This window comes from Penaeus chinensis, chromosome 31 (assembly GCF_019202785.1).
Source record: "Penaeus chinensis breed Huanghai No. 1 chromosome 31, ASM1920278v2, whole genome shotgun sequence".
Classification (NCBI taxonomy): domain Eukaryota; kingdom Metazoa; phylum Arthropoda; class Malacostraca; order Decapoda; family Penaeidae; genus Penaeus; species Penaeus chinensis.
In genome coordinates, this window is record NC_061849.1 from 18,088,711 (window position 1) to 18,098,710 (window position 10,000).

The window sequence follows — 10,000 nt, forward strand, 5'->3', positions numbered from 1 at the left end:
TATATATAAATATATATATTTATATATATACATACACATACATAGTAATAGTATATAAATTCATGGCATGTATGTTTAACGCAACTTTAATTTTATTCATTAAATCAAATTTCATATCCTGTTAATTAATATTAGACTATGTAATTGTTATAAATGTGTATGACGGGAGTAAAGAGAGCCAGGAGAAAGTAAGATATACAAAATAAAACTGTTTGATAAGTATACACAGAATGAATAAGTGATAATAAGAAACATGATAGCAAAACAAAAAAAGAAAAAAAGAAAGAAAAAAAAAAGGAACACTAAAAGATAAAAGCGAGCAAATCAGAGAAAAGTTAAAGGTTAAAAATCAAAGTGAAATAAGAGTTCCAAACTTTCGCTGTCTGCCTGTCAAGCTTGACAAGGTTAACGGGAATTGGAGTAAAGAAGCCAATAAAACCCTGTGTGTGTTTTCACAGCGCTACACGAGGGAGAATTTTGGTAAACGGTTGTTGCTGTTGTTATAAACAGGTGTGTGTGTGTGTGGGTGCGTGTTTATCATTATTACAGCTATTGCAATCATTATCAGTAGTACTATTGGATTACCACTACTAGTACTAGTCACTAAGATGTAGCATAAGTAGGGCTACAGGTATTAGCAACAGCAGTTGTGGGCATAGTAGTAGTAAATGTAAAAAAAAACTACAAGTATTAGCAACAGTAGTAGTGGTCCTAGTAGTAGTTAGGGTAACAGCACAGCATACCTGTAACATCGATGCGAGGTTTGGTATTGATGTCAACGCCATGACATTCATATCTTTCATGGAATTAGCTGAATTAGAATAATAATAGTGATAATGTATAGCAGTACAATATTAGAACATGTTAACTGAACACATGGCATTTCAGTCAACATTTGTATCTGATATCTTCTTAAAATACCGGTATTGTTATGAAAGTAATACGAGCTGGATATTGGACAGCATGCCAATACCGAATTCTGATGTTTGACGATAGAACACAATCCTCTTACAGAATCAGACTTGCGCAAAGAACACCGTAGGTAACAAGGCAATTGTGCCTTTGCATAAGTGAGTGGCAGAATTCTCTCGACTTGTACAAATTTGTACCTAGGAACTGAAAAATTATGCTGATAACGTTACTTTATACATTAAAACAAGTTAAAAGCAAAAATACACAGATTACCATAACACAAAACAGCTCCTGCTCTTTCATATCAATAAAATGAAAAATACAGCACGCCAGAAAAAATGATATGTTCGCAATCACAATCCTTCCGCATTGCAGCTAAGTAGCTACCTCAACCTTAAAACCACTAACAAAACAACATCGACAAAGCACGTTATTACCCGATAGCACACTACAATCATACAATCACACCGACACAAGTCACAGCGTAAATGGCCCGCCGCGAAAATGGCTGTATCGATAAACGGCCCCGATAAGAAAACAGGTGTTCGATTCCCCTCAACCGTGTTTACGACATATCGCCTAATGGATAGACGGCTTCCCGAGACGCTTACATGACACATGACACTGTCTGATGAGGTATTGATTGTTACGTGTAAGGGATCCCGGGAGAGAAATTTCTAGAGGAAGTAGTATATTCTGCTCCTTTTTTTACGGGTACGAGAGAGTGGGCGGGGGTTGAGACACGTACTTCTGTTTGTACGTTTGCTTCGTGGTGGTTTATGGTCGTTTAATTATTAATTACACCCACACATATGTATGCATTTATATATGTATATATATGTATATATTGTGAATGTATGTGTACACAAATATACACATCTCTATCTCTCCCTCCATATGTATGTATGTGTGTATGTATACATGTATGTATGTATGCATGTATGCATGTATACATGTATTTATATATGTATGTATGTATATATGTATGTATGTATGCATGTATGTATGTATACATGCATGTACGTACACACACACACACACACACACACACACACACACACAGACACACACACACACACACACACACACACACACACACACACACACACACACACACAGACACACACACATGCACACACACACACACACACACACACACACACACACACACACACACAGACACACACACATGCACACACATACACACACACACACACACACACACACATGCACACACATACACACACACACACACACACACACACACATGTATGTAGATATATATGAATATATATATATATATATATATATGTATATATACATAAGAATATATATATATATATTTATATATATGTATGTATATATATATGAATATATATATATAGATATAGATATAGATATAGATATACACGTTTGTGTGTTCACATACCTATTGTATGTTTCGTAAAATACGCAAACAATAATGTCGGAGTCAATAATGGGTTATCATTGTACCTCGGAGCAACAGTACAGTCAGGCTGGTCCCAATATGTATTATAAAGAAAATACCCTCCTCTTCCATCTATTGCTAAGCCCTTAAATATCTTTTTTTTTTTTATAAAATACTTATTTTATTCTGTTCACTTTTTCCCTTTTCGTAAGCGCCTATTCAGTGCAAATGATTGTATGGTTATTATTGTCATTATTGTTATTATTATCATCATCATTATTCATATTCTTATTCTTAAGTGTGGCAAACATATATAATCATAATATTTTCAAGAGGGTCATTCGTACAAGAGCAGCCCGCACTGTAAAAAATGAAAATGATAATGGAAGTGGCTGTTATTATAATGTTAATAATGCTAGTGATTATAATGATAATGATAGTGATAATGATAATGATTGTGATAATGATAGTGATAGTGATAGTGATAATGATAATGATAGTGCTAATGATTGTGACAATGATAGTGATAACAGTGACGATAAGGATGTTAATAAAGGCTAATATCATATTTATGATAAAAGATGACAATGATAGCTATAATAACAGTAATATTAACTGTAATAATAGGGCTGATAATAACACCGATAGTACTGTTCACAATGATAATAATGGCAATAATGACAAAATAATAATAATATTGAAGTTGCAGATGCTGATTATCATTATTGTTATTATCATCATTCTTATTATTTTTATTCTTATTCTCATTGTCTTATGATTATTATTATCATCATTATCTTTTACAGCCTCAGCACCGTTAGTACTGCTATTATTATCATCATAACACTGATAAAAACAATAATGATAATGATAACAATAAGAACAACAATAATGAATGGTAATAATGATAATAATAATAATAATAATGATAATGATAATGATAATGATAATGGTAATGGTAATGGTAATGGTAATGGTAATGATAATGGTAATGGTAATGGTAATGGTAATGGTAATGATAATGATAATGATAATGGTAATAATAGTGATGGTATAAATAATGATCATAAGAATAACGATAATATGAATAAGGATAATTAGAATAATGTTAATAATAATGATAATAATAATAGTTATCATTATTATTATCAAAAGTAGAGGAAGAAGAGGAGGTAGGCGAAAGAGAATAAGAACAGGCTTTAGCATTAATAATCGGTTTATAATTACAGTGGGGCGAGAAAAAATGTATATGTAAGTTGATTATGCTAATGGCGAACGCCGGTTGGTGCTAAAGCAACCATGTAACAGCGAAAATGGATAGCGTTGTGAGCTTGGAAGTGAAAGTTAAAATAGTGGAGTCTACTCGTGTGAAATGTGGACCCTGCTAGTTGGTGGGTGTGTGCTAAGACGGAACGGTGTTAAGAGTGCGTGAAAAGGGGGTTTATAAGGAAGAGGGTGGGCGATAGGAGGGAGGTAAAGGATTATAAGAATTGCTAGAATGAGGGTGGGAGTGCGGAGAGAAAGAAAGTTCTAGGGAATGAGAATGTTTAGAAGGAGACTTGAGTTACTCGGTTGGAAAGATTGGTTACCTTTGCTATTGAAAGATTTTGTGATTTTCATGGAAAAAGAAAAGGAAAGAAAAGTTCGGTATTTAGAAACACGTAAATGAACGTAAGAATAAATTGAATGTTGAAAAAAACTGCTTACAAATGAGCTCATCACACTGCACCGTGTTGACTACATTGCATCTATAAAAATAGAAAATGATTAGGAAAAAATATATATACAACTGTATGTGCGTGAGGTGCAATTATTTTTTTTGTGTCATACTGTACTGATAGCAGAATTTCATGATGTATCAGCTGCATAAAAAAGTGTTCTATTTGATGGCTAATGACCGTTAGTCCTTTTACATTTTATGTTTTTATTATTGCAACCAGAGAAAGCAGAAATCATTATTGCTGGACACGTTTTGCTTTCATGTTAAGCTCTACCTTTGTGCATGATATTGCAAGCCTTTATATTTCACTTGCTTTGCTGGAGTATGGTGCTTTCGGTAGCTCTTAACCTTTTGGTTTGTTTGTTGATGTGTAGTGGAATAATGTGGTAAGTTCTGTAGATACGGTTGGATTAAGGGGAACTGGAGAAAGGGGAGGGAAAGGGGGAGCGACAGGAAGTTTTAGGCTTAACATGCTCACCCTCACCTTCACCCTCGCCCTCACCCTTACCTTCGCCTTCATCCTTACCCTCACCTTCACACACACACACATACACACACACACACACTCTCTCTCTCTCTCTCTCTCACACACACACACACACACACACACACACACACACACACACACACACACACACACACGCACACACACACACGCAAACACACACACACACAAACACACACACACAAACACACACACACACATGTATAAACGCTCTCTACGAAACCTACGTAGACCTAAATAAACACAGCCTTCCTAAACAAACAAATGCAAGCATAGTCTAAAAATAAAAGTTATAGACCAGCTTCCTAACTTCAATTACAGTAACTATTAGACAAACACTCGTGTAAGTGGAACCGACGTGGTATAGGGAAGGGTGGAGGGGGAGGAGAGGGGAAGGGAGAGTGGATGAAGTAGATGGAGGAGCAAACATTAGGGGAAGGAAAAAAAGTGGATAGGGAGAAGGAAGATGATAGAGAGAGGAGAGAGGGGGTCAAAGAAGGAAGAGGAGACAGAAGGGGGAAAGAGGGAAGAGATAAGTTAATGAGGAAAGAGGAAATGCGGGGAGGATGAAAGAGGAAATGCGGGGAGGATGAAAGAGGAGCTGAGAAAGGAAAGAATGTAAAATTAAGAGGAGAGAGGAAAGGAAGGGGAGAGAAGGGTAGAGAAAGAAGAGGAGAGAGGGGGATAGAAGGAAAAGGAGAGAAGGGTAGAGAAGGAAGAGATAGGGGGATAGAAGGAAAAGGAGAGAAGGGTAGAGAACGGAGAGGAGAGAGAAGGAAGAGGAGAGAGGGGAGAGACAGAGAAGAAGAGAGGAAGGGAGAAGAATAGACGAAGGAGAATAAGGAATGAATATGAAAGAAGGGAAAAAAGGGGGGAACAAGAGAGAGAAATGAAACAGAGAACAGCCAGTAAAAGAGAGAGAGGTTTAAGAAATTAAAAGAGAAGAAAGAAGCGGTGAGAGGAGACAGAAGGCCTGGGGTAGATAAAGCAGCAATAACCTCATAAAACACGGAGAGCCAAGGCGAGTATTAGACAGGAGAAAGACACGAAGAACTGGAGAAGAGAAAATGCGATGAGAAAGAAAAGAAAAACAACTCTTTGTACAAAGAAGATGCAAGGAAAAAAACGTAACAGACGAAGTACACCGACAATAATAGCGTAGGTAATGATAAAACAGAACAGCAAGAACAGTGGATAAAGAAGTATGACTAGAGAAAATTGGAAGATCTAAGCAATATAGACAAAAAAAACTTTCAACTTGTAAAAATAATAAATTTCACGTCACTTTGGAAAGCTATGAAGAGAATAAGGTAAAATGTGTGTGATATCTTTGAGATACTTCTAAATGGAAATGAACCTTTGAGGTCATAAACGTATTAGTAAATAGGATATTCCTATTTAATTATGTGATGTTGGTAAATAACGTGTAGACATAACATAAGTAAGAACGAATTTGATGATGGCAGAGACGATAATGGTGTATATCGCATTTCATGATTCGCTAAAACGTAATTTGTTATACATAATGCTAGGTAGAATTTAGTCAGAACAGAGCACTGAAGAGATCGTCGGCTGCAAGAACAGCTGTTGGCAGATATTCTATGCAAATGTGGTAGGCTCGTCAGTATTTATTTTATCTCTATATAATAAAAAAATCTTTAAATCTTTGAGTAATTCCGATAATACAATAATATTATTGTGTCATTAATCTTATTATTATTTTATTATCATAATTATTGTTGTGACTGCTATGATAATGATAATGACGGTAGCGTAATAAAAAAATATATATATATATTCCTCAAATAACAGTCACACTAGATACACCCATCCCCCGCGTTTACACTATATCAAGCGTGCGTCAACATAATTAATGTACGGCAATTTGCTGTTGTGCCTCTGATTCACTCATCAAAGTGAGCTTAGGGTTGCATAAGGCGACAGTCTCTGGCGTGGAAGTGTTGCAATTAATTGAATTACTCGTTCTGCGGAAATCTCAGAAATGTAGGTCATAGTTGTATAAATGTTTAATGTTGTGGTCTTGCTTGTAGGGTCTCACCGTGACTATTATTTCAGGTTTTCATTCGAATCTGTATTACACATCTGAATGGATTATATTGCTTCTGCTGTTGTTAGAATTCGAATTCGTAATAAATATTTTCATGGGTAATATTGTTGTTGTAGATAATTTTAACGTTTTTTTTGTTTTGCCTAATCTGTATTATTAAACTAACCACTCCACTATTACTATTATCACCATCACCACCTACCATCGCCCCCACCATCGCCACCACCACAACCGCCACCACTACAAACACCGCCATCCCAACCACCACAACCGCCGCCACCACAACCACCACCATCCTAACCACCACTATCACAACCACCACCATCCCAACCACCACAACCGCCGCCACCACAACCACCACCATCCTAACCACCACTATCACAACCACCACAACCACAACCACCACCATCGCCACCACCACAACCATCGCCACCAACACAACCCACAACCACCACCACCATCGCCACCACCACCACCACGACCCAGAATCCACCACCACCACCACAACCGCCATTACAACCCACAACCACCACAGCCACAACCACCTCCATCACAACCACCACCATCGCCACCACCACAACCACCATCACAACCCACAACCACCACAGCCACAACCACCACCAACACCATCAAACCACCACCACAACTACCTCCATCACCACCACAACCACCACCACCATCGGCAGGAAGACCAAAACCCATTACCTCAGAAAGTGACTGTTGTTCCATTATTCCAGAAATAATGTTCCACACATGTTCAACACGGATGAAAAATGATCGAAAGGTAGACAGGGAAGGGAAGAGAAAGGAGCAGAGTATGAAGGTAGGTAGATGACAAAGGAGGAAAGAAAGAAGGGTAGTGGAGAATGGGAAAGAGGAGTGGATAGGAAGATAAAAGGGAAGACTGATATGGGAAGAAATAGGCGAGCAGAAAGGGAAGAAGGAAGAGGAAAATGGATATCAATAGGAGGATAAGAAAGAGAAGGAGGCGGAGGAGGATAAAGAAGAAGAAGAAGAAGAAAAAAAAAAAGGAGAAGAAAAGAGTAGAGGGAAAGGGAGGGGGACAGGGAAACGGAAACGGAGAAAGACTAAAAAAAAAAAAAAAAAAAAAAAAAAAAAGGGAGGAAAGGATAACAGGCAAGGAAGACGAAAGAGAAAAGGAAAATACTTAGGAAAGTAGACAGACACAAGGGTAGAAGCTCGGTATAAGCGTCCACGTTCTAGCGATTAATCGGCCACACCTAATGTGCCCACGCGTGTTTACGATCGACGAAGACAAGCGGACAAATTAGTTTAGTTACCGTGACGAAGGAAAGAAAAATTTATTGCCAGTTCACGTTATTGAGTCATGACGTCATTAAGTTCCTTTCGTATACCTGTCCTTCCCCTTCTCTTCCTCCTTCTCCTCCTCCGTTTTATCATTTATTCTTTACCTCGGTTCTCCTCTTTTTCTTTTCCTCTCTTATTCTTTCTCTTGCTAATCGTCTCTTCTTTTCGTCAGTTCTCTCCTTCCACCCTTCTTTTTCTCCTCCTCTTCTGTCCATATCTTCTTCTCCCCTATTTCACCACAACCACTACCTCCTCTCCCTCCCCTTCGTCCTCCACTTTGTATTTTATTCTTCCTCCTTCTCCTTCTCTTTCCCCACCACCTCCTCCTCCTCCTTCTCCTTCTCCGTCTCCTCCTCCTCCTCTTTCTCTTCCTCTTCTTGTTCCGCCTCCTTTTCCTCTTCCTCCTCTTCCTCTTCCTCTTCCTCTTCCTCCTCCTCTTCCTCTTCCTCCTCCTCTTCCTCCCCCTTCTCCTCCTCCTCCTCCTCCTCCTCCTGCTCCTCCTCCTCCTCCTCCTCCTCCTGCTCCTCCTCCTCCTCCTGCTCCTCCTCCTCCTCCTCCTCCTCCTCCTCCTCCTCCTCCTCCTCCTCCTCCTCCTCCTCCTCCTCCTCCTCCTCCTCGCCCCCCCCTTCCTTCTCATGCAATGAGAAATGACCCAAAGAACAAACGGATCACCACAAATCAAGGAAGGAAGGAGAGAGTGAAAGAAGCATGAAAGAAAAAGGTAGATGTTAAAGAGAAAGAGAACGAAGACGAAGGAGAGAGATAACACAAAAGAAAAATGTAGATATTAAAGAAAAATAGAACGAAGACGAAAGAGACAGATAACACAAAATAAAAAGGTAGATATTAAAGAGAAAGAGAACGAAGACGAAAGAGAGAGATAACACACAAAAAAGAGAGAACGTTAAAAGAAACGAAGAAAGAGACAGCAAATTACATAAGAGCTAGAATGAGAGGTAATTCAGTACCAAGGATCGAAGGCCTTGTATTCGGCCAAGCAATAGGTCTCGAGTAACGAGCGATGACTTAAGATGACTGGAATGACTGATCGCTGACAACCCTGGCGCTCAGTCATCCAAGTTCATTAAGCCGGTCTTTCCTCATGTCAGGCCACCGTGACGGACAACACCCCTGGGAGCCTTATTGTAGGCGTGTGGGCGTGTGTGTGTGTGTGTGGGCGCGTGGGCGTGTGTGTGTGTGTTTGTGTGTGTGGCGGTGGTGGTGGTGGTGGTGGTGGTGTGTGTGTGTGTGTGTGTGTGTGTGTGTGTGTGTGTGTGTGTGTGTGTGTGTGTGTGTGTGTGTGTGTGTGTGTGTGTGTGTGTGTGGTGGTGGCGGTGGTGGTGGTAGTGGTGTGTGTGTGTATGTGCGTTTTTTTTTTTTGTGCGTGTGTGGACATGTGCACGTATGGGTGGAATGGGAGGGGGGGGGGGGGGGCATGTGGTCTAACAGGAGACAGACTAAGTTTAGAGGTGTTGAGGTGATGTCGACTCCATATATGAGGGGTGTTGCCAGCCCGGGACGTAATAGATGTCAGCCCATGTTGTGAGCTTTGGTAGGGGTGCGGGTGCGGGTGGGGGTGGGGGTGGGGTGGGGGTTTGGGGGTGGGGGTTGTTAGTCAGTCTTTTAGATGTATGTTTGGGATATTATTTTTTTCTGTTGATGTTGTTTTCGTTATCGCAAAGTACCAGAAAATTATTATGAAAAATCATTGTTATGTTGCTTCTATCACTGGTATAGTTATTTTTGTCATTCGTCATACTACTATTGTTAGAATCATTTTTATTGTTAGTATTATTAGCATATTCATGATCCCTACCATCACCATCACGATTATTATCACCATGCTCCCTCGCACGAAACATTTCCTAAATTCATAATGTCAACTGGGCTCGACTCCGTTTCCTTGGAGGCCTTCCTGGTACCTTGCCACTTGTGTTACCAAAGCACCATAATCATCGTAAAACATCATCAACACAAGCACCACCATCACAGTCACACCAGCAGCATCACCGCCTACATCATTCCCATCACCACGAT